Source organism: Schistocerca piceifrons, unplaced genomic scaffold (genome assembly GCF_021461385.2).
Source record: "Schistocerca piceifrons isolate TAMUIC-IGC-003096 unplaced genomic scaffold, iqSchPice1.1 HiC_scaffold_954, whole genome shotgun sequence".
In the NCBI taxonomy this organism is placed as follows: Eukaryota; Metazoa; Arthropoda; class Insecta; order Orthoptera; family Acrididae; genus Schistocerca; species Schistocerca piceifrons.
Window position 1 is genome coordinate 1,480,001 of NW_025729228.1, and position 10,000 is coordinate 1,490,000.

A 10,000-nucleotide genomic window follows, 5' to 3' on the forward strand; every position below is an offset into this window, starting at 1 on the left:
TGTGCCTTAACCTAACCCACGTTGTGCCTTAACCTAACCCACGTTGTGCCCTAACGTAACCCACGTTGTCCCCTAACGTAACCCACGTTGTCGCCTAACGTAACCCACGTTGTCGCCTAAACCTGCTCTGTAATTGTTATACGACTCGTTCAATTAGTGTAGTGTTGCCCACCCGCAACCCTCGCAATATAGTTCGCTACTCGCACTCCCCGCTCCCCTGTGTATCGCTTCATGTTAAACACCTTGCAAGTCTTGCTCACTTTCCACATGCTCCTGCTGTACACTGTAATGTGGATGGCAGCAGGACGTACATGCCGCCCCTCCCCACGTCCCCACCTTGCCCCCTGCCTTCGCAAGCTGGTTGGTGAGAACTTTGCATGTTCAATGCCCTCCGCATGCGACGTACTCAGGCTACGTTGTGGTGCGGCCTGTGTCAACTGTCCGCTAATGTCGTACGCGTAAACCACAATCTGTACTGCACATTCGTCCTTATGTACTGAATGATACATCGTGGCACATGTGTGACCGTACAACGACTGCGCCCAAAAACGGCGGACCATACAGTGCAAATATTGTGCACGCAGCTACGTGTCGTCTCCCTATGAGAGCTGGATTGCAGTGTGGTACGCCATAGAGACGTGTGGGAGGAACGGACGCCGTGGATGGCGATCAGCATGAGCTGTCTGTTGATGTATTCGGACCTAGTCGTCTCTCCTCACACACCGTGATGGCATGGTGCACCGCGTTCCATACCTGCGACATGCTACAGAGGCCGGTTGACAGTCGTTCGAGCAATGGACATCGCATACGTACGGGGGCCACCTTCCACGTATTGTCTAGGCGTGCACATTTTGTTGCGTGTATGTGGGCAGACGTAGTGTGGCGTGACACCTGACACAGGCATGCAATAATCGTGGAAGTTGCAAATGGCGATGGACGCCTGCGTTTTCTGGTGAAGTTACGCAAATGAACAAATGGTAACCTGTTGTGGTGCGGTTGTTCTCGCTAGGGGTGAATCGGTGATGGCGACGATAGGTTGAGGTACTAACCGGTTGTTCCAGCGATACCCACCATGCCGACGAAACTGAACGGCATCTGGGTGTGAAGCGATACGCGGCGGTGGCTGGGTGGGACCGTCCCCGGCCGGTGAGGGGGCGCCTCCCGGCGTGCTGGCCGCGCGGTGCGTGGGCGCACGCGCTACAGCCGGCTGGTGGGGGCGGCCAGTGGCAGGCGCGCCGGCCGACGGACGCGGCAGGCGTCGCAGCTGCGCGCCGGCGCACCCTGCGCGCGGCGCCGTGCGGCCAAAGTAGGTCCTCGCGGGCCCGGTGCGAAGCGCGGTGGACATCTTCAGTGTGCTGGTCCGATTGAGGACTGTGTGCGTTGAGGATGCGCCGCCGCCCGGCGCTCGGCGCCGCGACGCCGTCTGCTGCTCGGTCGCCCCAGCGGTTCTCGCTGGTGGTTTGTATCGCAGCTGTGCGGATGTGTTGGCGCGTGCGCTGTGCTGGGAGAGTTCGCTTCGGCACCCAAGTGGGGCTTTTGTCCTTCTGTGGCGCTGGCGTTGGAGCTGCCGGTCACCGTAGGTGGCGCGTGTTGTCTCCCGCCGGCAATGCCACGACAGCACGCTCCCGGGCCTCTGTCGGCAGCGGCAAGCTCAGTTGGGAGCACGGGTGGTCGCACCGAAAGCGTCTACTCGCCTAACTCCGGGCGATTGCGCCTCTCTCGAACCCGACCAAGTACTTGGGACGGCGCTGCGCGCCGCCGGGACCTGAGAGGGTTTCGAGGTGTATTGTGCAGGGGAGCTCAGCCTCCTCCTGTTTGCAGAATGATTGAGCGGACGCTTGCGTGTTCGCGCGGGCCCCCGGGACACACTCCCGGGCGGCCGGCTGCTCAGCTCTAGTTGACGCAGCTCCCTGGTTGATCCTGCCAGTAGTCATATGCTTGTCTCAAAGATTAAGCCATGCATGTCTCAGTACAAGCCGCATTAAGGTGAAACCGCGAATGGCTCATTAAATCAGTTATGGTTCCTTAGATCGTACCCACGTTACTTGGATAACTGTGGTAATTCTAGAGCTAATACATGCAAACAGAGTCCCGTGTCTGGCGTGAGGTCAGTCGCTTGACGGCGCGTTTCGGCGCGGGCCCGCCCGTTGCCGGCGCGCCGTAAGGCACGGAGGCTCGCACTGGGGCGTATCGCTTTCCAGTCGGGCGTGCCGCGGCAGTCCTCACTCGGGGAAGTGATGCGTCTCACATAGCCTCTCCTTCCCAAGTGGCTCTTTCCGCCTTCCCGTGGTGCCAGACGTCAAGCTTGGCATTCTGCCTTGCGTCAAAAGGGAGAGCTGCGACCCAACCCGATGCGAAAGCGAAGGGTGCGTGGCACAGGGGGAGCTGTGTCGAGGGACCGAACACCAGTCCCTTTCTGTTCGCAGGGCACAGACCAGCAGGTGCTCTGCATGCCGGCGACCTCGTTTGTCGGCGTGGGATCACGGCGCGAGTCGGCAAGGGTGCTTCGCCGCGCCCCTGGGTAACCGGGGCGTGTTCTGCCAAACCCAGGTGGTGGTGACATCGCCTGGGCCAGGTTAGATGGGCCCAGACCGCCGAACGACTGGGGGACCGACCCACCACCTGAGTAGGAGTGGGTCCCTGGCCTTCGGGTGGAAACTCGGGCAAGTAGGCGGCGAAGGGCGAGAGGTGCATCCGCCTCTCCGGAGTGCGGGGTGCAGTTGCCGAGGAGCGTCGTGTGAAATCGTCGGCGACGAGGCCATCGATGGGGACCAGTGCGCTGGCGACGGCGTGCTGAACCCGGCAGCTCTGAAGTGCCCTTGACCTAGGGGCGAGGTCGGTGGGCGAGCTGCAGAAGTCCCCCCCCATGCCAGAGGAGCCGGTCCGGGGCAAGAGACGGGCTCCCATCTTTCATCACTCGTTACTCATCATGGCGGCATCTGAAACGAGTGATTCTTGTGCGACCAAGCGCGCTTCTACTGCGCCTGATCCCTCTCCCCAGGACGAGCTGGGACAGGCAGAAGGTGAATCTGTGACACAAAGGCACAGTAGAATTTCACTGCTCTTAGAGCAGAACATAAAAAATGGGAAGATAAGCCAAGCGGCTTTAACAGCTATTAAAAATGAACTTACTGCATGGGCCATCGCCCACGCTAAATTAGAAGGACGAGTAGAAGAACTGGAAAAAGAAAATCAAAGATTGAGAAACCAACCGACTAAGACTTGGGCGGCGGTGGCTGCGCAGGCGCCAACAAAGCTGCATACTACAAAAGATAGTATTGACAAAGCAGTCAAAAGAACAGACACTGCGGTCTTCCTCAGGACACTGCCTGGGCAAGACACCAGTGTCAAGAAAATACAAGAGCTCTTTACGAAGACCATAAACCCGACCAAAGATAAGATCAGAATAAAAAGAATAAAACCTAGTAGAAACTCAGTTATAGTAGAAGTAGCCTCGGAAGAGGACAAGGACAAAATATTAAACAATCAGAAATTAAATTCACTTGTCAAGTGCGAACCTCCCAAGAAGAGGAATCCACTTGTAATTCTCTACGACGTTCCAACCATCATGACAGATGACGAATTGACGAATACAATAAGAGAGCAAAATTTCGATGACACAGACGAGGAGGAATTCAGAAAGAGCTTTAGATTGAGATTCAAGACGGGGCCTCGGGGGCGTGATGTGGTACATCACGTAGCCGAGGTCACGGCACAGATGTGGAAAAGAATTACAGCAATGAGCAGACTATATGTAGGTTTTCACTCAATTAACGTAAGAGACTACATCGTGGTACCTCGCTGCCACAACTGTGGTGACCTGGACCACATCCTAAGGATGTGCACCAGGGAGTCGGCTTGCACGAAATGTGGTACAAGTGGACATAGCCGTAAAGACTGTAAAGCAGCAGCGGTCTGTATTCCCTGCAAAAACCGAGGGAAGAAGTCATGCGGAGCCTCAGGGCGCAGTTGCCCAACATACAGAATGTTGGAACAACGACTCATCTCAAAAATAGACTATGGCTGATCATAGCCCAAGAAATAGGATGCCAAAACATAAATCCCCAAGTAAGAGGAGGCGGGACGCTATGAGGGCAACCAGATTTAAGAATTTCCTAATGGCGCTTTCAAGTGCCACTACAACGGAAATAACAGATAAGGCCGTACAAACGGAGCCTTATATGATAGACAAAAATATACAGACAGATCCTCCAGTGGTTAACATAGATCCCGCCCCTCGACGAAGGGAAATAATGCCGACAATCCACCTGAAGCGGCAAGAGCATCCTACAACAGAGATATCTTTGATAAAACCCAGCATAAAACCCATACAAGAAAGTGCTGTTACAAGCACAAGCTCGAAGCCCACAGTGCATAACACCCCAGTGGTCAGATTGCCACCCGTGGACCCGGTAAGGGTTTATCCCAATATCGAGTACACGATGCAACTGGCCAGACTGGAAGAGCCGATTACCCTGGCCACCGCCTTACGGCATGTGGTCCGAGTAGGACACGAAGAGGGAAGAAAGGTAACCTTCTCGGTAATGGAGGCTGTAGATAGAATACAGCTTAAGTCAGTGAATCTCCCAACCGATTTCGGAGCCCTGCGAGACTTACTGAAAAAAGTTTTTGAGAGACGCAGTGAAAAGTTTGACCTTCAGGACATCTACGAACAGGCCGTATTGGCAAATGGACGAATTGCTTTCGACTGGAGTAAGACCTGGCCGGACGACCATATGCACACATACTTTCCACGACGACAGAAATAACAATTGGACAACTGAACACGCATAACAGTCGACTTGTCATGCAGGAGCTCCGTAAAGAGGTGGAGGAGAGGAGACTAGATGTGCTCTGCCTACAGGAGCCGTACTCCCAAGCTGGGAAAATAGCCTTTGCTGCTACAACATGGCAAATTGTCAGCGGAGATGAGGATCCAAGAGCAGCAATAATAATAACAAATAAACTCCTAAGGGTAACTACCCTCTCACAATTTGCAACTCGTCACTGCAACGTCGTGGAGCTCCAGTCACCAACGGGAGTAATCATACTCATAAACATGTACTTCCAATATGGAGATGAAATAGAACGGCATTTGGAACATCTGGCAAGAGTCACCACGGCGTTGCGAGGACGAAAAATAATAATAACAGCTGACATCAATGCAAAATCCCCCCTATGGTACAGCGGCACCAGAGATGCAAATGGTGATAAAGTAGAGGACTTTTTAATGGCTTCACAGCTCGTGGTGGCAAACAAGCCGGGCAATCCTCCTACCTACACAGCAGGAGGAGGACAAGGAACGAACATAGACGTTACCTTAACGTCACATAACGCAGCCAATTTAATAAAGAACTGGACAGTTATAGGCAATGCCACCACGAGCGACCACAACCTAATAACTTTCACCTTGAGTGAAAGAGAGTGCCGCTGGACCATGGGATGGGAGGTGCAGTACAATTATAATAGAGCGGATTGGGAACTCTTAGCGAGGGAGTGCGACATTCCTCCATCACCAGAAGGTGACGTACACGAAGACTTCGACATAGACAGACAAGCTGAGGAACTGGTGGGTGCAGTACATAGAGCGGTGAGGGCCGCTGTACCAACCAGGAGGAAGGCCGTGGCGGCCTCACCAGCACCATGGTCGCCCGAATTAGAGGAGTTACGTCGGTCTGTCAGAAGGCTAAGGAGAAACTACCAGCGCAGTGTCGTCTGGCTGGAAAGACAAAGATGGCAGCTGCAATACAGGGAGGCTAAGCAAGGTTTTCAGAAGGCACTACGTGAAGTGAGATTACGGAGCTGGGAAAGCTATGTGCTGAACCAGTTAGCTGTGGATCCGTGGGGCCTCCCTTATAAATTGGTAAGGGAAAAAATCCGCTCTCCTCTGGAGCTATCAACTGTCAGGCGGGGGGACGGGATGACGGAGTCTTGGCAGGAAACTGCTGAGGTCCTTCTCCAGTCCCTGCTGCCTGACGACAACGCGGACGAGGAAACTGAAAACCAAAAGCAACTGCGGGATGCATATGTAATGGAATACAATAACAACACGGCAGTCTACCCATTCTCGGAAGAGGAGGTGGCTGCACAAATAAAGTCCCTGAAACGAGGGAAAGCTCCAGGACCAGACGGCATTGTGGCTGAGGTGGTGCAATTTCTGGCACCCCAGTTGGTGGCGCCGTTAACTCGCCTCTTCAATGAGTGTCTCCAACAAAGGAAGTTTCCCAAGATCTGGAAAACTGCAAATGTAATCATAATCAAGAAGGGACCAGAGAAAGATCCAACTGACGCCAAATCCTATAGGCCAATCTGTTTATTGGACCTATTCGGAAAGCTCTTGGAGAAACTGCTGGCTGACAGATTGACGGCTCATCGGATGCTGTGCGGGATGAGCAACAGGCAGTTCGGCTTCAGGCCGGGACGGTCGGCATCTGATGCGATCGCTCTGGCGGCTGAGGTCTGCGGCTCGACCCCGCACAAATATGTCGTTGGCATCATGGTGGACATCAGTGGCGCCTTCGACAACCTGTGGTGGCCTTCGCTCTTCTCCTGCTTACGGGAGAAGGAGTGTCCAGGGCCGCTATATGGGTGTCTGAGGAGCTATTGTAAGGATAGGGAGGTTTGGCTATCATCCCCTAGCGGAAGAATCGGAAAAACAATTAGTAAGGGATGTCCCCAAGGCTCAGTACTGGGGCCCCTGTTTTGGGACTTGCATATGGAACCTTTGTTAGACGAACTACAACAAAGTGAAGAAGTGCTAGAGGTGATAGCCTACGCAGATGACCTCCTCCTGCTGGTCGGCGGTCGTAGCCGAGAGGATATAGAACCAAAAATTGAAAGGGCCATTGAAAGACTACACCAATGGTGTCTTAAAACGAAAATGAAAATTTCCCCAAGCAAGTCTACTTATCTGTTATTAAAAGGTCAGCTAATAAGAAATCCTACAGTGAGAATCGATGGCTCACCAGTTCTTCGGCGACGTGAGGCACGATATCTGGGAGTCATAATTGACGAGAGATGGAACTTCGGAAGGCACATAGAAGCCGTAACACAGAAAGCTCTACAAATATTAAACAATCTCATTTCCATTGGACATAAACGTTTTCATCTCCCCCCTCATCTTATCAGACTTTATCACAACAGCATCCTCACATCAGTAGTGGGTTACGGCTCGGGAGTCTGGGCGCACAGGCTCACGCGGGTCGTGCCCGCCATGACAGTGAGAAGAGTCCAGAGAAACATGATACTAAGATCAGTGGGGGCCTATAGGACGTCACCGGGGGGAGCTCTGTTAGTTATAATGGGGCTCTGCCCGCTAGACATCAAAATTAGAGAACAAGCGGCATGGTATTGGGTGAAAAAAGGAGATGGGGAAAAAATAATAGATATCATGGGTGTGAGAGTAGAGGATAAAAGGGAGATAAGAAACAGAGGGGAGGAACTGTGGCAAAGGAACTGGGAGGAGGACGAAACGGGAAGAAGAACATTTGAGTTCTTACCTGATGTCAAAGAACGTGGTACAATGAAGTATTTTGAACCCACACGAGGACTCATCCACTTCCTCACTGGTCATGGACCCTATCCGACATACTTATGTCGGTTTGGGAAAAGGGCAACCCCCGAGTGCGACTGTGGCGCAGCGGAAGGAACTCCCGAACATGTGGTTTTCGAGTGCCCTCTCTTCAATGACGTGGCGGAAACTTACAGAGACAGACTTCCACATAACCAGACATACGACCTTTTAAGGCAGGAAGACACTTTTCATACCTTGAATGCTCTGGCAGAAGAGGTATCACGAAAGGTTTTAATAGAGTACCTAAGGGATCTAGGGTAAATATCAAATACCTAATTCTCGAACAACCAACCGATTAGGACTTGATCTCAGTCCCATACCGCCTGTGCGTGGAATGGCCGACTTCTGGTAGTTGGAAACCGCCACGTGCGGGATTAGGGGGATGGGATCAACAAACCGATCACGACAAAGCACCAATAAGACGTAGGTTAAGTTAGTAGAGTAGGATTAGATTAGAATACTAACATAGGAAGCTGCAGCGATTACTAACCTCGGCCGGCCCAGTGCCAGGGGCACGCTCCTCGGGGTTAGCTCGGGGAGCCTGGCCACTCCAAGTAGGTTTATACTCACTGGCACACCTGTGACGCTGCAGTTAGTAGTCATTCTAGATTAGACATAGGTAAATTAAACTGCTCATTGCTTTTGCAAGAAATTAACACTAACTCAGGAACCTAAAGTAGTATCTCATAAATAGAATGCATAGGTAAACTAAAGTATTATTGTAACTGTAGGAATTTAATATTACCTAAGAACTTAGAAAGTAGCTCACTAACACTATTTGTAAATTAGCTGCAAAATATTAAACTATGTAATAATCATTATGGCCCACTAATCATGTTAGGAGGTGGGCTAAACATGTATAAATAATATTGTTGTCAATAAAGATTTTTTTTTTTAAAAAAAAAAAAAAAAAAAAAAAAAAAAAAAAAAAAAAAAACAGAGTCCCGACCAGAGATGGAAGGGACGCTTTTATTAGATCAAAACCAATCGGTCGGCTCGTCCGGTCCGTTTGCCTTGGTGACTCTGAATAACTTTGGGCTGATCGCACGGTCCTCGTACCGGCGACGCATCTTTCAAATGTCTGCCTTATCAACTGTCGATGGTAGGTTCTGCGCCTACCATGGTTGTAACGGGTAACGGGGAATCAGGGTTCGATTCCGGAGAGGGAGCCTGAGAAACGGCTACCACATCCAAGGAAGGCAGCAGGCGCGCAAATTACCCACTCCCGGCACGGGGAGGTAGTGACGAAAAATAACGATACGGGACTCATCCGAGGCCCCGTAATCGGAATGAGTACACTTTAAATCCTTTAACGAGTATCTATTGGAGGGCAAGTCTGGTGCCAGCAGCCGCGGTAATTCCAGCTCCAATAGCGTATATTAAAGTTGTTGCGGTTAAAAAGCTCGTAGTTGGATTTGTGTCCCACGCTGTTGGTTCACCGCCCGTCGGTGTTTAACTGGCATGTATCGTGGGACGTCCTGCCGGTGGGGCGAGCCGAAGGCGTGCGACCGCCCCGTGCGTGCTCGTGCGTCCCGAGGCGGACCCCGTTGAAATCCTACCAGGGTGCTCTTTATTGAGTGTCTCGGTGGGCCGGCACGTTTACTTTGAACAAATTAGAGTGCTTAAAGCAGGCAAGCCCGCCTGAATACTGTGTGCATGGAATAATGGAATAGGACCTCGGTTCTATTTTGTTGGTTTTCGGAACCCGAGGTAATGATTAATAGGGACAGGCGGGGGCATTCGTATTGCGACGTTAGAGGTGAAATTCTTGGATCGTCGCAAGACGAACAGAAGCGAAAGCATTTGCCAAGTATGTTTTCATTAATCAAGAACGAAAGTTAGAGGTTCGAAGGCGATCAGATACCGCCCTAGTTCTAACCATAAACGATGCCAGCCAGCGATCCGCCGCAGTTCCTCCGATGACTCGGCGGGCAGCCTCCGGGAAACCAAAGCTTTTGGGTTCCGGGGGAAGTATGGTTGCAAAGCTGAAACTTAAAGGAATTGACGGAAGGGCACCACCAGGAGTGGAGCCTGCGGCTTAATTTGACTCAACACGGGAAACCTCACCAGGCCCGGACACCGGAAGGATTGACAGATTGATAGCTCTTTCTTGATTCGGTGGGTGGTGGTGCATGGCCGTTCTTAGTTGGTGGAGCGATTTGTCTGGTTAATTCCGATAACGAACGAGACTCTAGCCTGCTAACTAGTCGCGTGACATCCTTCGTGCTGTCAGCGATTACTTTTCTTCTTAGAGGGACAGGCGGCTTCTAGCCGCACGAGATTGACCAATAACAGGTCTGTGATGCCCTTAGATGTTCTGGGCCGCACGCGCGCTACACTGAAGGAATCAGCGTGTCTTCCTAGGCCGAAAGGTCGGGGTAACCCGCTGAACCTCCTTCGTGCTAGGGATTGGGGCTTGCAATTGTT